The sequence below is a fragment of the Vidua macroura genome, chromosome 23 (assembly GCF_024509145.1).
Source record: "Vidua macroura isolate BioBank_ID:100142 chromosome 23, ASM2450914v1, whole genome shotgun sequence".
NCBI classification, from domain to species: Eukaryota; Metazoa; Chordata; class Aves; order Passeriformes; family Viduidae; genus Vidua; species Vidua macroura.
Window position 1 is genome coordinate 2,467,747 of NC_071593.1, and position 13,957 is coordinate 2,481,703.

General features: G+C 43.6%; 1 protein-coding gene and 1 long non-coding RNA gene across 4 annotated transcripts in view; one reads left to right on the forward strand and one right to left on the reverse strand.

Moving 5' to 3' along the window:
- SPEN (spen family transcriptional repressor) overlaps positions 1-13,957 on the reverse strand; it is a 66,012-nt gene that overhangs the window by 28,838 nt on the left and 23,217 nt on the right. The gene's annotated exons all lie outside the window — the stretch shown is intronic.
- LOC128818197 (uncharacterized) lies at positions 9,396-13,048 on the forward strand. The gene is made up of 3 exons (XR_008440412.1): positions 9,396-9,752; positions 9,899-9,930; positions 12,400-13,048. It is a non-coding gene; the product is annotated as an uncharacterized LOC128818197 (long non-coding RNA).

Consider the following 13,957-nt stretch of genomic DNA (forward strand, 5'->3'; position numbering starts at 1 on the left):
CAGACCTGGTGAAGCATCCAAGATTTTTTTTTATTTTTACAGGAAATATGCAGAATGATCACTTTTTCCCTGCCAAAATTAACTTGAAATCAGGAACTCTGCCTGGCTCAGCTCGACTCAACACCCTGTCAGAATAATCTCCAAGTGAAGATTATCTCCTAGAAAGATCTACTGAGGACAGGCTCCATCCCTGCTGATGGCGGGTTATTCTCACGGCTGATGTCAGCAGCAGATTCCCAAGCCAGGTCAGGAAATCCAAAGTTAACATACAGTCATCTCTGAACGGAAGCAAGAGAACCCTCGGGTTTTCTCTCTGTCCCTCCCTTTCCAGATTCGAGTTAAGTCACCGTAGGTGATCTCCATGCACAGAACACCAGCTGTGACAGTGCTGTATGATCAGCTCTATCCAGAAGACACAAATCCTTGGGATACTTTATAGGCTTTGGAAAAAAAACTGTTGGTTACATTTCCTCAACCTGGGAAAACAGCACCAGAAAATTGCTCCAAGTTTCCTGCATGTACTGATGTGTTGTTTGGGAATAAAAAGAATTAAAAAGACATGATTACTGCCAGCCAACACCCACAAAAATTTGATTGCAACTGCTTAAAATAAAAGCTTAAAAAATTCAATGTATTGCATTCTAGCAATGGACTAAAGGATCGTTGCCTGTGAAACACTTCGACTTCTGGATGGAGAATTATATATTGGAGCAATATACGCACAGGGCTATTACAGACTGGTATTTCTGACCTACTGATAACTATTACATGAACCTAAGAAGATATTTAACCAGAATTTCCCCTGTTCACACAGACGTAAGTCAAAAATGCACATCAATTCACACTTTCCTTCTAAAGAACAGCAGGCCGTTCCCACAAAACTCCTGACACCACCCTGTTAATCCAACAATCCAGGTGGCTATTCTGCCACACTCAAGCAGGAATCATAGAATCCCAGAAAGGGACTGAAAGAGACTCTAGAGATCATCTCACTCCAACAACCTGCTACGGGCAGGAACAACCACAATGAAAATTACAGAGGTCAGGGCACACAGACCTTAACTCCTTATCAGAGCTGATTCCAACACTGACCTAAATATCCGAGCAAGCAGCAGGCAGTTGTTCTTTACACATGACGTGTCCCACACCAGGGCATTTGTATGGGAAAAAAAACATTTCACACACCTGCGGAAATAAATACAAGGGGTTTTTCCCTCCTTCAAAGGAGTTGTTGAACCTGAAGACGTCAGAAAACCCAGTCCAACCTCTGAGGTTGGTTTGTATGAAGAGATCAAGAGGAAACAAGCCGTCGCCGCGTTTTGCCAAATGCAGGCAAGCGCTGAAGGGGCTCAGCCCACACAGGGAAACCACGAAGAACCTGAACCCAGCTCCTCCATGTGCAAACAAGGCTTTCCACTGGAAATATGGATATAAGAGGAAGGGCAGAGAAAGCCACCTAAACATTCCCTCAGTGTAATTACCCTGTGCCCATCACCCCAGCCTCGGCCCCTCAGGAGCAAAGCTCGCTGGGATGTGATTCTGTGACATTCTTGGCACCCGTTCAAGCGGCTGAGAACTTGCCACCCAAGGAACTTTGGTTTGTGCATGTCACACATTCTGCAGTATTTAACAGCACTCAGCTATGATACAACAATCCACTGAGAGGGGGGAAAGGCCAGTGCTGCACGGAAACAGAAACAGCCACAAAAAGCACGCAACAGATAAAACCAGCATTTACAACTCTAAAGAGAGATCATTAAATACTGCAGACTGATGAAACAAGGACATCCTCCTTCCCTTAACTTTTTCTGCTTTACCACAGCCAGAGAGAAGACTTCAATGATCTCCTGCTGGGCTGGAATCCTAAATCCAAAGAAATGAAATTAAATGATGTTTAAGGGCCATGGGAAAGCAACACAACTGTGACAACTCTATGTCCTTTACGTGGCCAACTAACACACACTACTGCTGTATTTATTTCAGTCTCTGACCAGCAAGTTTTTGAAGACACAGCCTCCAGGTACTATTTACCATATATTTATCCCAAGTCAAGTGAGTGGCTTATTAACATTCCATTTGCATTTCTGTGACAGGCCATGTATAAATATATATAAATGTATCTATGTCAGTTATTTTATCCTGATGTCTGACAACTGATCTTTGATGAAAGTCTGAAATGAATCATGGAGAAAATGGAGATGTAGCTCAGAAGGACAGACTACTCCCACCCCCAGAACCACCTTCCCCTGCAGCCCTCAGAGTTTCCAGACAGCCTTGGGCTCCTTTTAATTCTTCCCTGCAACTAAATAACCCATTATGATTGCTAAAAATATGTATGTTTATATTAGTAGCCGTCTGGCTGAGTACACTGCCCAACCCACAGTCGGTGTTGCCACCTCGCTCCCTGACCTACGTCCCCCTGTCCTTGGGCTTGAACTTCGTACAGCCAAGAATTAAAAACATTAACCTAGGGGAAAAAAAGTGTTGGTTACAAACACACTGGCCTATCTCTGGAGCAAAGAGCTGACTCAGCACTGACAACAGCTTCCCACTGCTGGGAAGAAGCTGCACAATCCCTGCGCTCCCCACGCTGGCTGGGTTTGGTGTTGAATTTGGGAGCAGCTGAGTTACCTGCCTGCCCAGCCAATGCCTCTTTGAACCATGGACGCTCCCTGGGAACAGTGGGATTGCTCATGCTCCAAAAGAAACCCTGGGAAGCTGGAGGAAATGCTTTCTCAGCAAACGGCCACAGTGACAGAGCTCGGTGCTGGGAAAGATAAAAGTCATCGAGGCCTTGAGGGTGAAGTACAAAGCAGCTCTTCAGCTCTGCTTTCCCACATTTAAACTTCCACCAATGCAAAGAGGGAAGAAAGAGGGTGGGTGTGAGAATGGGTGAGCAGGATGAGCCTCTGTTTAACATCACCTTCACAGAGCGAAGCCCTGGGTCAAGATCCCTCGTGAGAAGTCCTGCTGCAGCCACCCAGAACTCCCACCTCCTTCAGCCATGCTCCAAATAATTCCAAGCACTGCCAGCACATGCCTGAGGAAGAGCTGCTATTCCAGGCGTGGATCAGACGAAAGTTGGCCAAAAGCAGAGTAACTTTGTTAAAGGGAAGAGCTTTTGCCACCTATCTGCTGACGATCTAAATTAGTATTTTGTAAATGACACCTGAGAGCACATGAAATCTTTGGACAAAAGCCGTATTTTAGTACCAGATTCATGGGAGGCTGCCTTAACATCCTCTGCAGATGGGAAAGGAAGGTATGAAGAGGCCAAGGCTTTGCCCAAGGTCATTCTGTGAATCACAGAGGGAACGGGCTGAGGAATTTGATCTCCTGGCTCACAGGTGGCCAAGTCTTTCACAAAATACCAAGAAAGCAACACAGAATAATTTAAGCTGGAAGAGAGCTCCATGATCATCAAGCCCAACATTTAAAAGCAGCTTCCTCAACAACAGCACTGCTTTCATGAAGGGACCTACTCAGCATCCTAGAAAAAAACACCAAACTCTACTCCAAGTGCTGCCTATGAGCCAGGAGAGTAAAATGCCATTGAAAATGCAACCACCACTGCATCCAAGTAGGCTACTACGCATTTACTCAAGGAGCAAAAAGTAACCTCTTTTGCCTTAAGAGTCCTGTGAAATGAATTCCTGGGAATAAACACTTCTAAGTACAATTTTAAAACCATTTGGCATTGACTAAGTGTTGAGCACTGGGCATCTTTCAGAAGGAAAGCCTTTTTCAGACATATGCTAGAACAAAAAAAAGCTCTAGCACTGATTCACCTCCAGGTTACTGCAGTTACTTTTTAACATAAAGCTGCCTGAAGATCACAGCAGAAAGCCCCATAGAATTAATTCTGTCTTCATGTTTTAGAAAAGCATCAAACCTTGCCTTAAAAAAACCAAGCCAGGCACTATTTGCATGCACTGCCTCCTCCCAACCCAAGGCACTGGGTTTTTTTAGCAATACACAAAACACCATTTGTTGAAATTCCTGATTTGGAGCAGTTTTGAAATGGTGCATCCTCTCCTATAAACAGAATTGTTCCTGGGATGGGAGCTGCAATGGAAGGCATGCCAAGATACACAGCTGAGCTACAATGCCGCTTAAGTAAATTTGGGAACATGCAAAGCTTAATATAGAAATTCCCTTTATGGCAGATAACACCGTGGAAGTTTAGTGCTTCTAAAAATGGTCACTATTGTCCAAAGAGAGACATCCAAATGGAAATGGACAGAGCAACTCTAGCTCTCCATTCAAAATAAATCCATTTATCAAGGGTGTTTTTCAAAGAGAATTTCTATTCCCTTACATCTTAGAATCATAAAATACTCCTTCTGATCTAAGATTCTAATAGAATCTTCTACAGCCTTTCAAAGAAACACCAAAGAGATGAAGGGAAGAATAATTTTGGAGGCTTTTTTTTTCAATGCCCCCTTTTAGACCGACAACAGTGACTGGAGGAATCACAGGAGAGATCTGTAAAACCAGAATGGGAGCTGCTGTTCTGGAGTAAAGGACTACTTAAAATGGAAGGCCTGGGAAAAAAAAAGTCATTTCTGTGATCTCAGGCAGCATAAATTATAGAGAGAAGACATTTGATGAGTTCTATGCTAAGGATTAATTTGCCATTTAAAAATGCAGGGAACAGATGGATCTCTTGGCTAGGACTATATTTGGGAATTACTTCATTTTGCTGCCCACATGCAAATAAAAATACAACTAAAAGTAGAACTTTTTGTGAGCTTTCACATGGGTAGAAAACACTGAAGTAATGAAAATAAAACCAAAAAAGAAAATGTCTGTATGAAATAGGTAAAGTGACACAGCACCTACTGTGGATCTGCAGTAGGCTGGGGGAGAGAATGTGATTTTACTTTGTTGAACAATTATGGAGAGTAATGCCAGGCTTAGAAAGTAAATTTCAGAGAAAAACAATCCCAAAACCAACCCAGCAAAACCTGTATTACATGAAAGTGTTTGCCACTTAAGAGTAACTTCTGAGAAGGCACCTTGCTGTAACTTAATTCCACAGAATTTGCTAGGATTTAGCGATTACATCTCCACACATGGTCAGAAGTCCAGGGATTCTCTTTCCCAAAAGCCTGGGCCAGTTCCATCCAACTTACCAGGGATAAGCACGAAGCACGGATGAGAACTTAATTTGTGAGAAAAATGCATAAGTAGGGGAAAATCCAGAAGAAAATGCCTTACACCTCCCTGGACCGAGTGCCTGCACAGCCCTGGCCTCCACCCTGCATGGCAGCGGCTGGGAAAGGAGGAGCAGCGCGAGGCAATTCCGCTGGCACAGTGGAGAGGTCGGACGGAAGAAAAGTCCTCTGAGGAATTCCCACAGGCAAAGCCTGTGCGCTTCCCTTACGGGAGCCAGTGCTTTCAAAGCCCCAAACCATGGCAGCCACACGTACAGCGTTAATTAAGCACCTTCCTTTCTTCCATGTGATTTCTCCGAGTTCGAGGGAAACTGCATGTTAAGAAGCAAACCCAACATCAACTCCGGAGACAGCTGTTCCATACCATCTCTGTTTCTCCTCTAGCAACACAATGAGCCTTTCCTCCCTCTCTCCAGCTCAAAAACAAACAAACTGCAAATTTCACCCAGTAAAGCCCTGACTGATGCAGTATGTCCTCGGCGTATTCCCAGACTCTGGAACAGGGATAAGCACAGCTCCGCACACGTTTAGAAAACGAAGAGGAACAAAAAATCTGTACTAACCCGACAGCTTCCTTTCTGTGACTATTCATCCTTCACAATCCAACAGGACACACCAGGCAGTAAACAAACATGGAAGGGAGGGACCAACTTCAAAGCAAGTCTGTAAATCTTACATAATTTGAGGGTTTGAGATCTTGCAGCAACCTCTTACCCAACTAGGTGTCAGATGATCCAAGGAGGTCAGACCTGTAGCAGCCACGGTAAGTAGGACACTCTGCATCTCACTCAGCCCAGCCTGGCACTGTTTGTCCACAGGGACCTGGGGCCGGGCATTCTTGGGAATTCACTTTCAGGAGGAGGACAGTGCCTTTCTTTCACATCTTATCATGCCAGAAAAGCTCTGCTCTCAAACGGATGAAAGATAATAAATACGTGAATGCCCTTAGAGCCGAGATGTGCTGGAGATATGTCTTAATTAGTCTTGATTTTTAAACTGTTTGATGAGGTTCTCATATTTTTGCCCAGGTATAAAAATGATGATTTCTGGACATCTGCAGAGAACATCCCGCAACCATGGAAGAAATGAGGCTACAACCCTGAAAACCACTTCCCCCTCATAGAAAGGATTCTCTAAGAGGTACTTTTCCTGCCATCCATGGATTTCCAAGTGTCTTCTAGCCAAAATCATCGCTTTGAGCTAAATAAAGCAGCTGAGCACTGAAGCCCAGACATTTCTCAAAGAGAAGGAATTAAAAGGCTCCACGTCTCGCTTCTCCAGACAGCAGAGTGCACTCGTGGCTGGAAGGACCAGGAAACAAAGGAACAGGTCCCCTACCTTTGTTATGGGCCTCTTGCCAGGAGGGATCACAGAGAAGTCCTGTTTCTTAATGCCAAAGCTATTTTTGCTCTCATATTAGGCACTTAATGAATAATTATGCAAAGACTTTATTCACATGGCATCTACACAGTGCATGTCTCCCTGCTCCTCCTTTTGGAAACTCAGCTTCCCTTCAAGATTTAAACAAAATTTGGATCACATCCCAAAACATACATTTTTTTCTCCTCTACAGAACACATCAAAGCCCTCACCTCTCTGCCGAGCCTGTGATTTTCCACTCAAGAGCCAGGCTGCCCTCTCCTCTCCGAGCAGCATATGGAGCTGACCGCAAGGATCTGCAGTGGGATCCCTAATCTCCTGCTAAGAAGCTTTTGCATTTAAACCCTAGATGCCATCATTAGTGGTTTCGGCACTCGCGACGTCACGGCCGGACTGCGCTTGATGCTGGGATGATGGGGACAAAGCTAAGCGCATCAGGTACATGGTTAATTCAATGGGCAAAGATTAGGGGATGATACTATTTTTTATTTTTTCCCCAATAAGGCTTATTTACTATTAATTCCCATCCCTGTGACCTTATTTAAGTACAGCGTGTTACACCCAAGATTGTTTGTAAAGTTAACGCCCAAGTTGCATTGCTACGCCTCAAGGAGACCTGTTCTCCCAGCACTTAGGTTTTACAGGGAAGGTCCTCCTTCTGCATCCATGCCTCTGGCAGAGCCAGAAACATCCTCTTTGGGAAAAAAACAAAACAAAACAAAACCAACAAATCACTGTATTTGCAAGTCTGAAGGGATGTGGTGTCTAGGCTTTAATTGGAACATGTATGGCTGAGCCCAGGCAGTGGCTGGATTTTTCCTTTGATCACTGTAATGACTGGTATTTTTTCAAGAAGCGTTCAATACAGCCTTCCTCTCTCCTGCTATTCATCCCTCCACGTGAATATTCATCACAAATTATCAAACTGCCCTTTATTCCAAAGTCTGTGGACGGGGATGCTCTCCCCAGGCTCTGGTGCCTGTGTCTCTATCTGAGCTGTCTGACTCCACCATTGCTGCAGATAAGCACTTCCAGACTATGATCTTCCAATCTATTTTAGCCATGATTCACATCCGAGCTGTGTGTGTCTCCCAAAGAAAGGGAAATCTGGACCGCTCGTGCAAAGGGAGGCAGCCACCACAGCCCACGGCACCACACATTTCCCTGTTTTCCTTGGCTTTCTCGGGGCTGGTTTCCCCTTGCTCTCCCAGTGTGCAGCAGGAAGAGAACACATTTCTCTTCCTGCCTCCAGGATCCCTCAGACTAAGCCTGACTTCTGAGCAGCAACACGGGCAGCTTCAACTTCCCTGACCTCAGCTAATTCTTTCCTTCCCTCAGCCTACTCAAGATGATTAAGCAAAATACTTGGAAGGAAATCAAAGCCTTAAAAATGCAATTAGAAGTGACCATTTTGTTAATACGCACACGCACAACCCCAGAGTCAAACCCAATCCAACAGCACCTGACCTTTGGGAAAACAGCAATTTTTAGCAGCTCCCACGGACTTAAGGAACAGCCTAAAGTCTCCCACAATGCTGGTGGGAGCAGTGCTGTCCACATAGCTCAGGTTTTTCCCACTATTCCTAAAAAAGGAGGTTAAGAAGACATGAAATTGTGAATTCTCACACCAGACGCTGGCTCCCACAGACCTACAGCTGTCCAGGGGTGACTTAAAAATATCATTTTTAACACACATCCTTCCACACACCCAGATATTTCTCCCCCAGCTGAGGAAAAGACAAGTTTACCGGAGGTTGTGGAATCAGCTGCCACAAATCCTCATATTCTCTAGCAAAGATTCTGATCTCATTGCAGGAAACCTTTAAAGCATTGAAATAATAATAATCTCTTTAACAACAATAAAGTCGTTTGAAATCATCAAAATAGTTATCATAGTAATAAAACAGAAATGTTTTTCTTGGGCAATTTCCACTTCACCCATCCACAACATGTTATATTTTTAAGATTCCCTTCCTGAAATTAATTTGAAAAAAAATTTTTTTCTTCCTCTGCCTGTAAAGAAACAAATGCTCTTTGAGAAAGCAGCAGTTGAGCTTCTGGGCCCTGACACAGAAACAAAGCCTGACAGCCCAGATTTAGATAAACACCTACTTCTGCACATTTAGGAAGAGGCTTAATTGCTTTGTCATTTAGAGCCAGCAATTACCAACTATTACTGGAAGTGCGGCGGTGGTGGGGGGTATTAATTGCAGCCAAATGTCCACTCTTTTTTGGGCAGCTCATGCCAAGAAAATTAAGTACTAAATAAAAAAGAAATTTAAACCCCTCTTCGTTATAACGTTTTAAAGTATTTTATTGTCTATTCATATGTGAGGGGTGGGGGGTGGAGGTGGGTTCTCCCAGAGGGGCCAACAAAGATAAAATTTCTATTTAATTTTGAAACTGTGTCAAATCACGGCAGAGGTGATATCAGGATGTTGGGGCAGGCTCCAAAATCGCCCTTTTGGGGGATTTTTGGGGCTGATTCCTCCAGCGAGGAAACTAGTGCTTAACTTCTAGAGCGAGAAGAGCATTTAAGGTTTAAAACAAATAAATAAACAACCTAAAATAGGTTGAGAGGGTGGTTCTCCCCCCCTCAGAGCCGGCTCTGACACAGGCGCTACTTCATTTCTCTGCGCTGTGTGAGGGGAAAACCTTCACGCAGGAGCGAGAGCTGCTCCAGTGCTACGGTGGGGGAGGGATTCTCTCTCTCTCTCTCTCTCTTTTTTTTTTTTTTTTTTTTAATTTAAAAGGCTTTTTTGTGGCAATGGCGGTGTTTTTCCGCGGGGCTCGGGCGGCCCCGCCTCGGGGGCGGCGCGGCAGCCCCGGCCGGCTCCCGCCGGCTCAGACCGGTTCTCAGCGCAAACAACCGCCCCCCGCCCGGCGGGGCACCGCGGCGGCGAACCCCCCGCTTTCCTCCAGAAACACCCGCCTTTCCCCCGCAAAACGCCCGCTTTTCCCTCAGGAACACCCGCTTTTCCCTCAGGAACACCCGCTCTTCCCTCAGGAACACCCGCTCTCCCCGCCCCCGCCAAACAGCCGGGTCAGGCGACTCCACGGCCGCGCCGCCATTACAGCGGCGGGCGCGCTCCGCCGGCTGTGAGGCGAGAGAAAGCGGCGGGGTTTCGGAGCGAGATAAAAATCTTATTATGCAACGCACATTTTTAATAGATTATTGCCGGGTCCAGGGCTGAGGTAACGCGGGCTGTCAGCAGCTGGGGCGAGAGGCTGAGGGACAAGCGGGCTGCGGCCGCTCCCTGCCAAGGGCGCCGAGGCACCGTTTCTTCACCATCCGTGAGGAGAACTCAGACATATCACGTTATTTTTTTTTTTTTCCACAGAAGGATCTGTTTATGTGGTTACACATGCACAGGTACGTATTTTTCGCTATATCTCGAGCATAAAGGTTTGCTTTCTGTATTATAATCTTTCCAAAGCCATCTGAAAACGTTCTGCCTGTGCTCAATCTCAAGAAACCCGATACAGTCCCAAGGGTAAAAAAAAACACGTTTAAAGGATGGTCTCAGTTATATTTAGCTGAGCAGCAGCACCGGCTGACACGAGCAGAAACACAAGGAAGAACAAAGTGAAAACGCTCGACAGTTGTTAACAAAAACCTGCGAGTATCTGAGGTGGAATTTTTTCTAAATTTTCCTTTCCCTAATTCACATTTTGCAGCACATGGGTTTATGTGAACAAAAGGTAAGGATGAGGTGTTTCACCTGACTCTGAAAGGATTTACTGTTGCCTCTGTATAATGGAAAAGGCCTCTTATTCTAAGAAATTCTTTAATTTTTTTTTATAATTCTTAACCCAATTCTTTTCCCATACAAACACGAGCCTGCTCAACCCTGTTGTTCTACCAGAAGAGATTAAAAATTTTCAGCTCATCTCTACAGTACCAAATGTATGTGGAATTACTTAACCTCGAGAAAAGCCATCTCACAGATACTTCAATAAAGACTAAACAGCTACATTTAACCTCATTGTTCCTGATTTTCATCAGTCCTCAGCACAGGCATCTCCAAACCCACTCAAAATCCCAAATCCCAGCTAAATCAGTGATTCATCATTTCTGGCAGCAAACAACACGGGAAGGAGGAGATGAAGACAATGGTAGAGAAAGGTTTGCATTATGTAATGAAACTAAAACTCACTTTTTTCTACTTTCACTTCAGTTGCTGAAACAGGGTAGGAAAGTCCCTGACTAAATAAAATAACCAGGAGGTTTCAGGGAGCCTGTTTTTCCCATGATTAAAATTCTCTTGGCAGTATTTTTCATCAGTTTATTTCAATATTAAGACACACACATATTCCATTCCAATGGTAATTCCTTGCTCCAGAAAGAATTTCATCACAGAAAAATCTAAAATTAAAACCAATCTCTAATTACCTTATGCCTTGCCCACTTGTCACGAGAACTTTAAATATAGTTATCAGAATTACAAAAAAAATTCCCTTTTCAAATATCTGTAAGAGCAACTTCTTCCCATTTCTTGATTTCAGGAAGGCTAGAATAACTGTGCTGACACAGATCTTGGTGAATATAAAACCAGTGTTGTATCTAAGCTGAAAATGCTCTTTTAATTTCCCAGTATCTATTTCATATTACAATCTAAGAGAAATAGTCATCTTAGTAATTATTCATCCAACTCCAGCATCCTGGAGATGAGACAACCAAATAAACACTCTTAAAAATAAATTAAAGGTGACTACATTAGACATTATAGGAAATTATTCATTTAACTGGCAAATCCCCCAGCATCCTCCACATCAGACAACTGAATAAACACTCTTAAAAAATAAATTAAAGGCCAAGGGAAACCTCAGGTCGCTTATCTGCAGATAGAACACATGGGGTGTTCACGCTTTCACAGCCTGAACATCACCTACAGGAAATCAAACACTTCTGCCTGGGTTTTTGTAAATGAATTCAAACCCCATCCCAACAAGGATTTTAGGAACGAAACGCTCCGCTCTCAGTGCCGGGTGGTTCAGCACGCTGCTGCAGCAAAGCTTTAAGAATAATCACTAACACATGGAGCAGCAAGAGACATGTCAGACCATTTGACGTTACAAAACTGAATCAAAAAGGCCAGAAATTATTTTTAGCGCATTAGAGCACCTCAACAAGCAGCCTAGAAAACAGCTTTTGCTACAAAAGAAAAAAAGCAGGGGGGTGTTTCCAGGAGGTTGGGTAGGGCACAAACAAAATCTTGTTTGCTTCCTATGGGATCACCCAGCTTCCATCCAGAGCCAGCTTCTTCCATGACACAGTACAAAAATATGTTTGCTAATGTATCATTTGTAGTGCGTGTCTGAATCACCAGAACAGAGACAATGAAGCTTCTGGTGGTGGCAAATTATCATTTTCAAGGGCTTTTTTATACTTTCAAGGTGATAAAAAAATTCCATCAACCCTTTTCCACTACATAGGTGGGGGATGACCAATCTCACACTAAGAAAATTTCAAAACACAAATTCATCCTCAAATCCACGCAGGAACCATCCACATCCACCAGCTTCCTCAGCTCAGCAGGCGACTTCTGAGAGGCTACAAAACACCCCAAATAAAGCCTGGCTTCAGAGAATACTGGTTAATTTTAATGTGTTCTTTCCGGTTTTAGTTTCTAAATTACTCCCTTGCAGCAGCATTACCTGCAAAGGCCTCCAAAACAGCAATTTAAAGCAAAGTTGAGTGGAGACCCAACACAACAAACTCTGAACCTTTACGAGATAAAGGCTTTTTCAGGTTGTTTTTTAATTTTTAAGCAAGCAGAGTTTCTTCAGTATTGACCAGGAAAATCAGCTCCATTTAATCAGTGTTACTTACTTCACACAGGTCTTGAAAACCACAAGCAAGGAAACCCAGACTTCTCCTTCACCACCTTTCTGCTTTTTCACGGCTTCTGAAGGACAGTACCCAGCACAAAGTTCCCACGAGTGCTGAACACCCACCGTGTGCCCCAAACACCCCCCAGGGCAGGGAACACAACTCTGCCAGCTGAGACCAACAGGATGAGACTTGAGTGACCACGTTCTTAAATTTCAGAAGAATGCAGTGTCATAAAGACCTTAATAATACCATGGCCCCTCAAAATTGGCCATTTCCACTTATAAAAAAACTGTAAGAGAATCTCCAGTTGCTAAAATCCTCGAGACCACGGAAATTGCAGGCAATAATTATTCTCCAGACAAAAGAAACTGGATATATTACACAGCAAGTGGGAGCACCGAACCAGGAAAAAGGGGGTGAGGCAGCTTTCGCTCACCAACAGTATATGAGGGGCTTAATATTTACATGGCTAAATTTCAACTGTGTCGAAAATTAAATACTTGTGCTTTGAAAGACTTCAAGGCCCGGTGGGGTTTTGCTTCCCAAAGTAAAGAGAGGGTTAAATGTTTATTATTATCTAACTGATTGCTAAGAAACATGTAAAACTCTTTTCTGATCCTTCAAAATTAAATATACAATCCACCAGATTCCATTACTTGCTCGACTGAGTTTGATTTTCTTGTATTAATAAGAAAAAAAATGTTTTATTTCCTCCCAGAGTATCGTCTACTTTTTCCATTACTACAACTAGAAATTGCCAAGAAAATGAAATGCTCAAGCACAGCAGACGCTGCTTTTCTTCTCATTAAATCTTAAAACTTGGTTCCAGTGGGATCATATTTAGTCCTCTCAAATTCAGAACAGGATTTCATCCCGCCTTGACATCCCAACAATGACATTTTATAAATATTACGAGTTTCTTGGACGCCTTTCTCATTCCACAAGGAGCAGAGAAGCACCAGTAGAGATTTTTTTTCTTCTTCCCCTGCTCAAGATTTTTGTATTAAAACTTAAATGTAACCAGCCCTCCTTTCAATCCATTTTCTCTAGGATTTTTTTGAGACCCCTGGAAGTCTCAGAGATCTTTCTGAGCTGTAATAACTGTGAAAAATCTTTGACAAAGGATTCTCTTTATTCAAACATTAAGCTCTCATTGAGAGATGCTGGAAATAAACAAGTGCTTAAAAGCAGCCTAAAAGTTGTCTTAAATCTTCACCTGCTGTCCAACCAAGACAGGACCTGGATTTCTAAATCCAAGAAGAGAAAACAATAATTAAAAGAAGTAAATAAATCCTTGCATGATTCTTTAGACATGAGGGGGTGGGGCAATCAGAAGAGGAGACACTGATTTCCTCATCTTCCGTACACTCTCCGTGGGTGTCAGCCCATCTCACCCTTCCAGAAGGTTCAACATTCAAGGTAAGACTTTGTGAGAATAATTCCCTTGGTCACAGAGTTCTGACAGTGGTAAAATTCTATTCACAGTGATAAACACAGAATCCTGGAACGGGTTGGGAGGGACCTTAAAGTTCACCTAATTCCAACCTCTGCCATGGCCAGGGAC